Here is a 13,956-nt window from a genome sequence, read left to right on the forward strand (position 1 = left end):
GTGCCTATTAAATGCGGCATTGGGCCTTTGACTGGATGACACCCTGACGACGGGACCCTTCGGGTCGTTGAATGATCTTGCGCGAACCTTCGGGGCACCGAGTCCTCGGGGGCTGCCACGTGCAGCCCCGAGCACTCTCTCCCGAGCACTGCGGTGGGACCTTCGGGGCACCGAGTCCTCGGGGGCTGCCACGTGCAGCCCCGAGCACTCTCTCCCGAGCACTTTGGTGGGGCCTTCGGGGCACCGGGTCCTCGGGGGCTGCCACGTGCAGCCCCGAGCACTCTCTCCCGAGCACTTCGGTCTTAGTATTTGGACCCTGCAGATCATCGGGGAACTGGGGTGCTCGGGAACCAGAGGCGGCGGCCCCGAGCACCTTCTCCCGGGATTTAGCTTTTTCTTACCTCGCAGGGTGGTGACATGTGGTGGATAGCCGGCCTGGCCTCGGGACTTAGGGACCCCTGGTTCTGAATACACCGACACAGTTTCTATCACAACTACGTGATAGCAGAGGTGGTAAGGTGGCTACACGTGTGAATAGGAGGTTGCGGGTTTGATTCCCATGGAACACAAACTTGAAAATAATGTGAAAAAAGCGGTGGCTTGTGAGGCATATGGGATGGACCTGCGTTGGAATGGCTCGGGTGAAAAAATATTTTTTGACTTTTTTGTGTCCAAAAAATACGAAAAATATTTATCAGTCATTAGTGATGGATCAAGATTATAATCGTCACTAATGTTCAGTCAATAGTGATAAGTCACGGTTACGACCCATCACTAATGACTGAATATTAGTGACGGGTCACGGTTATGACCCGTCACTAATAACTGAATATTAGTGACGAGTCATGGTTATGACTCGTTACTAATGACCTCATTAGTGACGCAATAAGAGTGATGTGTACAAGACCCATCACTAATGTCGGTTATCACCCGTCACTAATGACTTTTTTTCACGTAGTGTGGGAGCCGACGGCGGCGTAACCGCCCTCCCGGTTCCCTTCGGGAGACAGGTGGGGATGTATGGCGTCGTGGCTCCTATTTGTAGTCCCTCTCTCCTTTGCTTGTGCATCGGTTTTTTTGGAAATCCCCTCTAGGTGGTTGCTCCCTCACGGATTTCTCCTTTGGTTTTAGAATTCATCTCCTAAAATCACCCGATAGGAAGCTCGAGCCTTCAGCTTGGTGGTCTTGAACCATAAGAGATTGGTGGAGGTGCTATGTGCTTGGTGCTCATCGGAGTTGTGGTTGCTGAGGCTCGCCCTCACGCGTCGATGCGACGCGGCGAGGCCTTGTATCTCCGTCATCCCTCTCACCGGCGGCATCTGGCGTGTGGTTGGATTTCTAGGACAACGGCTATTGAGTCATGCCTTGCCTCGATTACCAACTCGTTCCAACGATTCTCCCTGTGAGTTTCCATATTCTTTTTGATCTGAACAATTTGGATGTATGGTTATAATGCTCAGTGATGATTGAATACATTGAAATTGGATTAGATAATTGAGTACAATAGATAAGATCTTGTTGTTTCTCTTATTACTAAAAGGCATAGGCAACAATTGGTGTTTGTGCTTTGTTTCTATATGATCGGTTCTGGTATACTGATTTTGAGATTTTGTTGTTTTCATCTTACTGCCTAATTGCATTGAAGGCATGGACATGAACTACTGTTATCTATGATTTTGGCTTAATCTATTATGGTTGATGTATGAAAGAGCAGTAGGTTTGATGGTTCTGTAAGTGTGGTTACAAACTCTTGTTGTTCTGTTGTGTTGCTAGTTTCTCGTTATACATGAGCTTATTTCTCTTCCAGTGTTTAATCACTTGATCAGTAACTCTGTCGAGGATATTGTAGTAATTCAGAGAATTGTTTATCAAGATCTTATCTAGCTGTGATCTCATTTTTCTTGTTCAATTTGTGATGTGTCTAAAAATCAGCTAGGGAGCATATCTTTATAGGTCTAGGGCCAATTGTTAAGAATCCTCCGAGAGCAAATTTGACATCACATCATGCTGTTCGGTACTGTTTTTGCATACATGTTGAATGATCTCTTTATTTTTGTGTTGGCACCTCATTCTTCTATGAACATGTATTTAATATATATGTTATGTTCTACTTTTGTTATGGTTTTTATAGAATATAAATATATATACTCCTATTATCACATATTTTGTAACAGTACATATGACCTCAACGCCGTGATGCAACCTGGAAAGGTACGTCGAGCCTGGGCAATTTTTCCTCTTTTTTTCTTCTTCTTTCAGTTCTACCAGTCGTCAGTACATCATGCCATTTGCACGAGTACTCATTAATTTTCAACAACTACCATTGTTGGGTGCTAATGTTACCTGATTAAAACAGACGAAAAATTCAGATCGGGAAATCAGGAAGCGTACGTCCAGCTACAGTTCTGCAAATTAATCTGAAATGATTCAGTTCAGACATGCATGATTGTGCGCTGATGGTCGGTTTATTTTGGATTACTCCATAGAAGACGGGTTGATCAAAAGTCCAGAAATCGAGGTTCGTCGGTTTCAGGTTCAGGCCAGGTAATCCAGCTTCAGATGAGGGTCAACTACAGCTAGGTAGCTACCGCAATTATTCGATCTGTACAGGGTGTGAATTAATCCTATTTTGAGCCAGGAAAATTGATCAGCTGGCTTTACTAGTTGGATAACATGCTTCAAGCTACTAGCTAGCAGGGAGCGCATGCTGTTTCCATGACCGACCGCGACTGGTTATCTAGTGGTGCATGCGTGCTTCTGACAGTGATACATATATCAGATCTGGAAAGATCGATTGGGGTGTGACACTGGTCTAGATACAGCGTACCCCGGCCCACTGATCCGTGCAGATTTCCGTTTGATACACCAATCAGAGGTAATTTTGGACTTTTGGGTATACATCAAGAGGCGATCACCATGAAGACCAGGGCATATAGCTGCCTAGAAGCATGCACACGCACACTCGCACGCATGATGCATGCGCATTGTCCATGCATTTCAAACTCACATCGACGTCTACTCTCTCTTCTACTACTTGCCAATGTAAAAAACTAATCATACATGCAGGGGCGTTCTACAATATATAGTTGAATCCATCAATTCAACAACTTGCATGGCACGAGCACAGGACTACTAGTCGACCGTCAACGTACAAGTCTTCCATGAATGGACAAAGTCAATGAGTAGTGGTATATTAATCAGTGCAATTTCTCTCACAAATCCGGGTCAATTTGGTTGCCCCACTTTTCATTGCATCGCTTCTGCTGCATTTCACTTCATGCCAAGTCGCTCTAGTTGAAACTTGAAACACCTCTTGGTGCAGTGGTGGAGTCATGAGGTTACAACTCCACCACTCTTTTTTTAGATAATGGAAAACAAGTTTCAGCCTCTGCACCATGTAGTCCACCTCTTGCTAGGCCATATACGATGTGCATACATACCCGTTGATCTGAACACCCTAGGTAGGTAGTAAGAACCTGCATTTGTACACATTGGGTAAGCTAGAGGCATAAATGTCACCCGTTCTAGGCCCCCAACACCCTGCAATCATACTGCTTAGACACAAGCATGCATACAGTTAAATAAGGGAGGAGAGAGGGTAAGGGGACCGAGGCAGCTGAAGATGGCCAGAGATGTCGATCGATAGGCCTGTTGCACACAATTGTCTGCATGCAGCAGTAACAAGCTGGGAATGCAGGCAGAGCAGAGAAAGTTGCAGGTGAGAATTGATGAAAGGATGCAGCCTTTTTCTGGCTAGTCATGAGATAAGAAGCTGCATGCAGGCCACAGCAGGGAGCCCAGGCCTCCAGAAAGAGAAGAGAAGCTAGAGAAGAGAAGAGAGAATGGCGAGCAGAGAGCTAGCTGTAGCCTGTGTATAGCTCTCTCCTCCCTTTCCATTGCACTTCATGGCCAAAAGGAGCACTTAGCTAGGTATCTGCATGGCCTCTGCTCCCCTTTGCCTTTCATGGTGTCTCATCTTATATACAAATGCAAGTCCTTGTGTACTTGTGTCCGTATCCATGCATGTATAGGCACAGCTATATGTATCTGTAAAAGCTTTGGCTTAATCCATAGCACTGGCAATCTATTTTGTTCACGCAGTATGGACAAATTAAAGCAAATACTAGTAATTCATGGCATGTGTTTATGACAGTTGACAGGGATGGCTTCTGTAAATCATTATGGATGCATCGACATATCTGTCAGCTAATAACCAGCAGAACACAAAGCATTTTGATCAATTAATTAAAATTTCTATCATGACTCATTAGTAATATTAGTTTGGGGATACAAAATGTGCATATATATATATATATATATGAAGCATATTTAGTACTTCGGCAGTTTGTATTCCACGTACGTATCTCATAATATAGGAAGTATCTTATGTGATAAATGATATGTACATGTAGCATATGAGTATATAAGATCATTTAAGTTGTATGCATACATTTTTAGGTGGTTTGTACATATCCTTTTGAGTATATTACATTTTATATATAAATATAAAGGTATTATCAAAATTTATTAAAATTGATAGACTTCTTTTCAAAATTTTCATGTAATTCACATTGAAATATCTTAAAATGAGTATATAAATATACTTATAGTGGTAAAAGAGTATATATAGTATATTTATATGGTATATCATAGTATGAAGTATGTACTCTCAGAAGTACAAACTAGTTTTGCTATATGTATATATATATATTGAAATATCGGTTGTTGCAAAGCATCACATCACCACCACGTCAGTGGCACATCATGGAGAACATATATAGATGGTTTTTGGATGGCCTTGTTTAACTAACTCGTTTTACCTCTTATACATCCTACACGCATGCCTAATCAGCTTTGCTTTTCCCACAGGCCAAGTGGCCCCAGGGCTTGCAAGGACACATACTACATATTCAGAGGCCCATACCCCTAACCTACTTCGCTACATATATCCATATATATCCCCACTACCCCTACTAGGGCAAAAATTTGAAGAAGAAGCTAGGATGAATCATCATTGAGAGATAACATGGCATCTGATACCCTTGAATCCTTCACACTATGTACCTATCCAGCTTTTCTCTCTTTAGTCTTTACATATGTAGGAGTTGAGTGCATATATCATCTATGAACGCTCCCCATCGCGCGGTCGATCTCTCTCCCCCCTGAGGAGGCACGCGAGAGAGCGATCGAGGGGTCCCGAGATGCGTGCCGTCACGATAGGGCTCGCCATGGCCCATGGCTGGAGGTTGTGCTGGGAGAGAGCTATGTGCAGTGGCATTTAGAGAGGCGAGGGGACCTCTTTCAGAGTGTGACCGGCGAATATAGTGAGTGAGGAGGGGGAGCAAGGGAAGGGTACGATACAGTGCGCATGCGTTATGCTGCGATCCAAGCATGGACAAGATATATATTGATTACTATTACTCTCTCTCACACACACAGTACGTACATAGGTATCTTTGGCTAATAGAGGGGTGTTGTTTTCTAGGGCATATGCATATGCCATGGACCACACCAATTATGCATCCAGAGGGTGTGGTGTGGGTGTGGCCCTCTCAACATCACCAAGGTAGGCCTTTGGGATTGGGCCCTAGCAAACCTAGCTGTTGTATATATCATGCATGCATGTATGGGTGGATGCGCATGCTAAAGATCCTTATGATAGGTAGATGTAATGTTCTCTCATATAGGCAGGAGGAAGCGGCATCTGTGCAGTGCCAGTGTGTGCATGGAAGTCTTTGATTGGCGCAAATCCTGGCTAGATCAAACCTCTATGGTATTACTGTAGCCAGATTGTCCTTTCGAAATAAAAACTGTAGCCAGATTAGTATTTCTTTTTTGCAAGAAAACGAATAAATGCACATATATACAGGCCTATTACATTTCAATTGAAATAACGAGATCAAGCATGTATTGTCTTTCGACAAACACGCATATAATAATGTAGGGGGACATGGCCAATATATATAGGCGATTAAATTAAATTATCACAGTGTTTTTCGTATTGAAAATCTGAATTCCCGATGAAGAAATAAAAATATGCTTGGATGGTCGTCCTTGCAATGAGGATACCTATCAAGGGTAGCCAGGGTGTGATGGCTCCTTGGAGGTGAAAGGTAAGCTAATAGGGGACCTCTCCTGGGCATTTGATTGATTGATTAACATTTGTGGTTTACCAAACTGGAGCCTAGTCAGTAATATAATCCCACTTGCAGGTTTTGCTTATGCACCATTCTCTTCAGATGAGATGGCATTGTCTTATGCATTAATGTCTTTAGCACTTATCTGCGTGTGATCCTACAGCTAGTTATTTGATGCATGGCTGCTGTTTGATAGTATGGTTTCTTGTTTAATAACTTGAATCTATTTCAGATGATATGCCAGCGGTCAGTCTGGCCCCTAGATGGTCATGCAGCTAGCTGGTCTCTTCTTGGTGACATCTCTCAATTGAGTGGCCAAGGGTGAGTAGCTTGGCCGATCCTTTTTACCCAATCAGCTGCCTCGATCTGGTTAGATGCATGAGTACTGAAAGCTATTTGCCAACCTTTTACTAGTTCCAATTCAATGTGTACTCCACAATATATTTTGAAAAGACTGTACTCCACAATATATGAACGCCCAAATTAAACCAAACACTGATAGCACTACTTATCTAGGCACACAATAATACTGTTCCATCAGGGATTTTTTCGTGAGTACTAGTTGAGAGAGTGAGAAAGTTAGCTGGGTCAATGATTTCTCCCTTCTCTTAGTAAGACAACAGAAAATTTCACAGAAATAAACAAAGCTAGCTGCCCGATGAAGAAGCTAGCTAAAGTGCGTAAAAGGAACAAAAAAAAAATCCCAACTAGTGATGGTAGTATTAATGAATATATATGCTGGACAAATGAAAGTAGACTTTTTAGGCAAATGAAAGCAATCCTTTTAGGTCAAATGTTTCATTATTTAACCAATGATTCTAATTTCGGACCTACCCGCATTGCAACAAGTAGCCAGCCACCATTTTCGTTCTCACATGTTGCAGAAGCTCCTTTTTAGCTAGTTGAGGAAGTTGTTGTGACAGTCGAATTTTGGTTTTTGGTTTTTATAATAAATTTTATACTCAAAAGTCAGAAAAGTCAGCCAGAAACTACTCCTCGGCTTTTAATTTATTTCAACCATAACCGCTTCATCAACCGGGCAAAAACCAACAAAAGTTAACCATTTGAACAGCTTCTGAATTTATTTAAGGAAAAACTGAAGAAAAAAACCAATCCAAATGGAGGATAAGCAGCTTGGCAGCTGCGCAGTCAGTGGGCCGTGTCCCATGCCTGCCAAAACCGTTGCGGTTGGTTCGCTTTCAGCACATCACATGCCTGGACGCTAATTCTCTCACGGCTGATCGATGGCTCACGTACAATCTGATGGTTGGTTGGGAATTAGATGCTCATGGCCGGTTGATTAAAAAGACTCGAGTGAAATAAGATGTCCTGAACGGACGATGAAGACAGAATTGCTTCGATGCACTTCCCAAAAGATCAAAAGTGATTAAGGATTTTTCACAGCAAAGAAACCTGAATGACCGATAGGCTGAACCTATTACGTACTGTCATAACTCGTGAGAAAAATATTCCTCATATTACCTCAAGGGAAATATCTGGGGAAGAAAAGGAGGAAAATATCTTAGCGCACCAAGGATAGAAAAGAAATGGGCCTCCATTTCTGTTAGCATCAATCTATGATTGTGGGCATGTTTACTCCAGGAAAACCACCGTACCAGTAGTGTTTCACTTTAGACCTCCTAAACGTTTCCTGAAACTAGCAATATCGTCGGGCCCACACATCAGTGTCACGTGAAAAAAGCTAGCCGCCTCCTCTTCCAATTACCCTGCACATCGTCGTCTGCATGCTTGATCAGTATTGCATCATGCCAGGGGACCACAATTCTGAAGGCGCTGCTGCTGCTGCTGCTTCTTCCTACTGCTGCCGCCTGTGCTGCAACTGGGATATGCTAGAAATCTACAAGAAACGGAAGCTCGCGCGGCACAGACGCACAGTGCTGCCTGCTGACTGTGGGCTGGAGATCACCAGCTGTCGCCACATCAATGTACTCTGTTTAATTGATTGGACTTCTGTTGCATCTGCCTCAGCTAGCTAGGAAACGAAGACCACACTGGCCTCACGTCCTGTTCATTTGTTCCTGTACACATAACTCCGCTACTGTTGCACTGTTTGCAACAGTGGCTGCCATGCATCCTCTGTGTAATCGCAGGCCATCCTTTCTCTCTGTCTCCTCTCCTCCTCTTCCTAACATGTAAACAGAAGCCAAGGCTTTCCTGTGTGTCGATCCTTTTACTATCTTTCCATAGAAACTGAGATTACCTCGTCTCTGAAACGAAAAACAGCAGGCAAAGACCTTCGGGGTGTGGCAATACAATGGAGAGCCTTCAGAACTAAGGATGTTACAGAGTACAGTATATGGACGCATTTGCTCGCACCATGCAGCAATACTCTCTTCAGAGATGCTATACCGAATCCTTAGTCGTCTTCAAACTAAGATTCGATTGCCAATTAAGACTTCAGCTGACGGCTCACTCCAACAAGATGTTGAACTGAAACTCAACCCATAATTTCCTCGCAACATCGCGCACATGTTTTAAAGTTGAACTGGAGAGCAGAACGACTCTTCGTCGATCGATCTCGCATGCTCTACCAGATTGGACCGGAACTGTGCCCACACCAGGTTGTAGCAAGCCTGAAACCTTTGGTCCTGAAATCTTGATGTGCGCTGAAGATATCTCATGTTCGTACCTTCCACGATTAATGGCACATGCATTTGGTACGGGACTGCGCGCGTGGTGCATGCATGCAAGTAGCAGCTAGATACGCAGCACTCTGCGCTGCACCTGCACCGGCATGCGGATAGCGACACCCAGCCCTCGATAGCACGCAGCCCTGATCGATCTGGGCAGGGATCACGAGGGAAGACGCAGGCTCGCCTGCGTTGGTACCCCGCGCGGCGTCGGCATATAGCTCGCGGAAATTGTGGTGTGCCACAAGTTGGGCCTTGATTCATGGAAGGCTGTCCTTTGGGCCTAAGCCGACAGCCATCTCAAGAAGATAGGGCCCGTAGATAAAGGGCCATAATAGCCCAGGGGCGAGTAGACGAGTGTACCACCATGGCTTTCATTTTATTATGGGCCTCTGCAGCTATGCAGGCCGGGTCCAGTTTCCTTGTTCCAATCTGTCTGAGATAGATAGATACACACGGGGTGACGGGGACCACGTCCACGTGGTAGGATCTTCGTCTCTTTATTCTGCACAAATATCAGTGACCTCTGTCTCTCTCTGACTCTGATCTGTCTCATCATCTCCTCTGAACAATTTCGTGGTTCCTTAAACTAAATATCTTAGAGTGTAGAAATTAATTATAAAACGGAACAATCGATGTATACAGTTTCGAGTATTCGATTGGAGTAATACCCTACGTCTTGTAAAGTATTGTTATTGTATATTGATGATCTCGAGTACAAATAATATGGCTAAATCTATTACAGAGAGTATATCAGATCTGATCTAATCTAACCTAAAAGGTAAAGTCACCAAGTACCTTCTCTGCTAGGGTCTTAGATGCTTGCCTCGAGTTCTCTCTTCCTATGTTTTCCTTATATGTTGTTCTCGTGTCTCCTCTCTCTCCCTCCTCCTAGCCTGTTCGCCTTATATAGGGGTGAGAGTATCGACTCATATCCAGTCGTGATCGATAGGGAGTTGTTTTCCTTAATGTCAAAGTAGATAGATCTATTTTGAGTACTAACCGCATCGAGTTAGATAACTAATTGAAACCTTCCTGATATGTACTTCCGTGATTCCGGATGTATCAGGTACCGCTGATTCGGTTCCGTGATATCTAAAATTTCTTAATACGCGTTGTACATACCTTGTTCGTATATGATATATTTCTTATGCACATATACCCCATAATTAGATATTCGGCAGTAGCCCCATAACTCTACTCAGGAGGAGAGGTTTCTGTAAGCGCCCACTCGAGTACCGCCAAGTTTAAGCTTGGTCGGGTAAAGTGGATCGTACGATGGAGGATGTCGTTCATGAGGGATTGAAATGTGGCTCGCATATTTGTGAGGCCGAACGGCATAATCAAGAATTCATAGTGGCCCTGATGCGTGCGAAAAGCCATCTTCTCGACATCTGATGAACTCATGCGAACTTGATGATAACCAGAGCAGAGATCAAGTTTTGTGAAGTATTTAGCACTGTATAACTCGTCCAAGAGCTCCTCAACCACCGGAATTGGAAATTTTTCCTTGACGATTAGCGCGTTGAGGGCGCGATAATCGACATAAAATCACCAAGATCCATCACGCTTTTTGACCAACAGAACCGATGAATAGAACGCTGACGTGCTAAGGCGAATGATGCCCTGCACCATCATGTATACACATTGCCTTTCCAGCTCGTCTTTCTGCAGCTGTAGATATCAGTATGGACGCACCACCACCGGTTGCGCACCTTGCAGCAAATGAATGCGGTGATCGTGTGCACGAGACCGGGGAAGACCACGCGGTTTGGCGAACACATCCGTGAACTCATGCAGCAGGCATTGTAAGAGATTATCTTGGTTATCCGTCATGTAGAGCTAATTGCCACCTAATCCTGGCACCTCGTACTAGGAGATTGGCCGCCCACGGAGATGGCACGACATCGTCAGCCGATCAAGTCCCACAGAATAGGTCCTAGCATGCGGAGCCACTGCGTGCCTAGAATTACATCATAGCCGCCCAGGGGCACGGCGTAGGAATCCACAATGAATTCCTCGCGGTCGATGGAGATGTGCATATCCTTGCAGACGCTGGATGCGTGGAGATGATCGCCATTCACCACCATCACACGCAAGACAACACGAGCGGCCTGGCAGCGAATGCCGAGCTGATGTGTGAGGTCGTCCCGGATAAAATTGTGTGATACGATCCAGAATCGACTAGCGCCGGCAGTGATACACCACCAATCAATACCCACAGCCGCACATTATTAGCCTGTTGCACACCAACCACCGCGTACAATGAGATGTGCGGCTCGGTCTGGTCTTCCTCGGATGCACCCCAATCCTCAGTATCCGGTGCCGAGTCATTGTACTCAATGAAGAAGAGATGAGCACACCGATGGCCACAGACGAATTTCTCATCACAATTGAAGCACAGGCCCTACCAGCGACGCTCTGCCATCTTAGAAGGTGTGAGACGACAGACTTGGCATGGCGTTGTGGTGTCGTTTGGGGCAGTAGCACCAGAAGATCTGGCATGTGTGGTTGTAGTAGCGTCGAAAAGGCCAACGTTTGTTGGTGAGGCGCGTTGTACTGACGGTGGCCGCGGTCCATCATACCGCAGCGCGTGGGATGCCTTCTTCTCGTAAGCATGGGCTAAACTCATGGCATCCTTGAGATCTCTTGGGTCCTGCAGCTCGACATCGATACATAGGTCGTCCGCGAGGCCGGACCTGAACAACTGATGCTCTTTCCATTCTGTCAAAGGATTCGCCCAGCTAAGAAGCGCCAAGAAGCGGCTTTGGTAATCTTCCACGGTGCCAGTTTGTCGAAGGTGGCGAAGTTCACCTAATGGATTGATGCGGATTGGCGTCCCAAAGGGTGTGTTGCATAAGATCTTGAACTCGTGCCAGGGTGGCTCACCACGACTGCGCTCGAGGTGGAAGTACCAATGATGGGCATTGCATCAGTGTTGATGTCGCTCACATCCACCCTGATATTTGTCACGCTGTTGTCGTACAGTTGCTAGTTGCTGCCTAGCTGCAGCCCTTGTGCGTAGACCTGTGGAGGGCACGTTCTGTCATCAGGGTGCAAAATTCATGCGCCGCCCAACACCGGAAAAGGCGCTGGCGATGGTGGCATCTGGGTGGCTACCGATAGCGCAGAATCACCTGTGAACGGAGTGTCTTCTAGACTCTTGCCTTTCTCCAAGACCGTCATCCGATCCATAAGACTCGACAAGATGGTTTTGATCTCGTCGAGGGAGTTGGTGACGTCCATGAAGCACGCATAAAAATGCTCTTCCTGCGCTTCGATCAGCGTCTCGACGTGTTTGTTCTCCGAACCTGAAGACATAGTCTCTGATACCAAGTTGTCACGGTCTTGTGGCAGCGACCGAATTGGATACGTGTGGGAGGTGGCCGGCCTGTCCTTTACTGGCTTCCTGCCCTTGATGAAGACGAAGATGACGCCGAGGGTGTCAACCTTGCCGGTGCAATTGATAGCAGCAGGGAGATGAGGAATAGAGAATTGGAGATGAGAATAAGATTGTTTATTGCTTGCCTGTTCCGAATAGAGGGCTGCTCTAGAAATAGAGTTCAGCGGGAGTCTAACAAATCCATACTGATTACAATTCGAATCTATCTTAATTATCCTACCATAACCAACTTGATTGTCTATCCTCCTCAATCTAAACGTACTTATTTATTTGAATACACATATGGTAACTTCAGCCGTCACTTGAGTTGCTGCCGGTCCTCGTCTCCTGCTATAAGTCCTGCCTATCATAAACACCCTGCTTTTTGCAGACTGCAGTGATCTTATGAGAGCTAACTTCAGCAGTAAGCAAGTATGTCTTGCTTCTCTATATTCCCAGTCACGTTCTCTCAGCTTTTGGGATATATACCGGTACTTTCACTCTTTAGAGATACAGCTCTTCCATAGTTCCAGTGCTTCTGAGTCCTGACACGCAGCTAGTAGAACTTATCTTCCTTCAAAAGCATCACCTTTTCCTCTTAAATCTGACTTTGCGTTCAGATCTGATTCCAGCAACTCACTGCATTCGTTTTTCAGAGAATGGGGTTACCACCAGAAAGCTTGGTAGAATTACTTACTCGGAAAGTATTGTCTCAAGGTATTCTCATTCTTTCATGAAACACACCTATCGTAGAAAGGACAAAACAGAGAATATTAGGAAAAGGATGGTGAAAACCTTACCAAGAAAGTACTAACTTTATCCCTATCCCCAGTTCAGAAAAATAGTACCTCCGTTTTTATACTTCGTTGAGGACATTAACAGTCTTCAATATATTCATTTATCATTACTTTTTCTAAATATTTGTCATCAAATGTTATTGAAAATATTACTATTTAAAAGTATTTTTCTAGGACCAATCTATTAATATCATTTTTATGTGATAAATCTCAATACTTCTGTGTATATTAATAGTTAAAGCTTTTAAAGTTTGATTATATGTATCCCTAAATGACATCCAGAACGGAGGAAGTAGCAAGATTATTGTTTACCACCTTTAGAGTACTTACTTCTACCAGTAACTACGCATGTGTTTCGCACATGTATAATTAATTAAGAATAGAGTAATCTGAAGAAATAAAAGAATATAGCATAACAAAAGAGATCATATAATTTTAAGAATGAGAAGAATGACGAGTACTTAGATATGAGTGTGGAGAGAACAATATCGTTCAGAGTTGGTCGTTCATAACAACGCTGTGAGAAAGATTAAGATGATGACCGATTTGTGAGGGGATGAAAATAATTCTCGTATAGTACTTGCTGTAAAGATAGCATGATAAAGACGACCTTCATGGTAGATGACGATGGAGTCGACGTGCGGATAGCGGTGCACCCTCTCCAGAAAGCCGACGCTATAGACGAAATATGGGAGGCGACACACCCTCTGGAGAAACCTGGCACTGCATGTGAAGTGTGAGAGGCAACGCACGCTCTGAAGAAACCTAGTGGTGAATGTATAAAATGTAAATATTGGATGTCTAGCCATGTAAGACAAATAATAAAAAATTGATGTTTTAATGTATAAAAGATAAATATTGGAAGTCAGAGATTGAATATATTTTGGAAAGAGAAATGGAGCCCAGTTTTATATGGCAACCATTTGATTAAGTCGGATATACAATAGAAATCGATTGGATCTGCAAAAAATTATGTATTTTATAAAATT

Source organism: Phragmites australis, chromosome 4 (genome assembly GCF_958298935.1).
Source record: "Phragmites australis chromosome 4, lpPhrAust1.1, whole genome shotgun sequence".
In the NCBI taxonomy this organism is placed as follows: Eukaryota; Viridiplantae; Streptophyta; class Magnoliopsida; order Poales; family Poaceae; genus Phragmites; species Phragmites australis.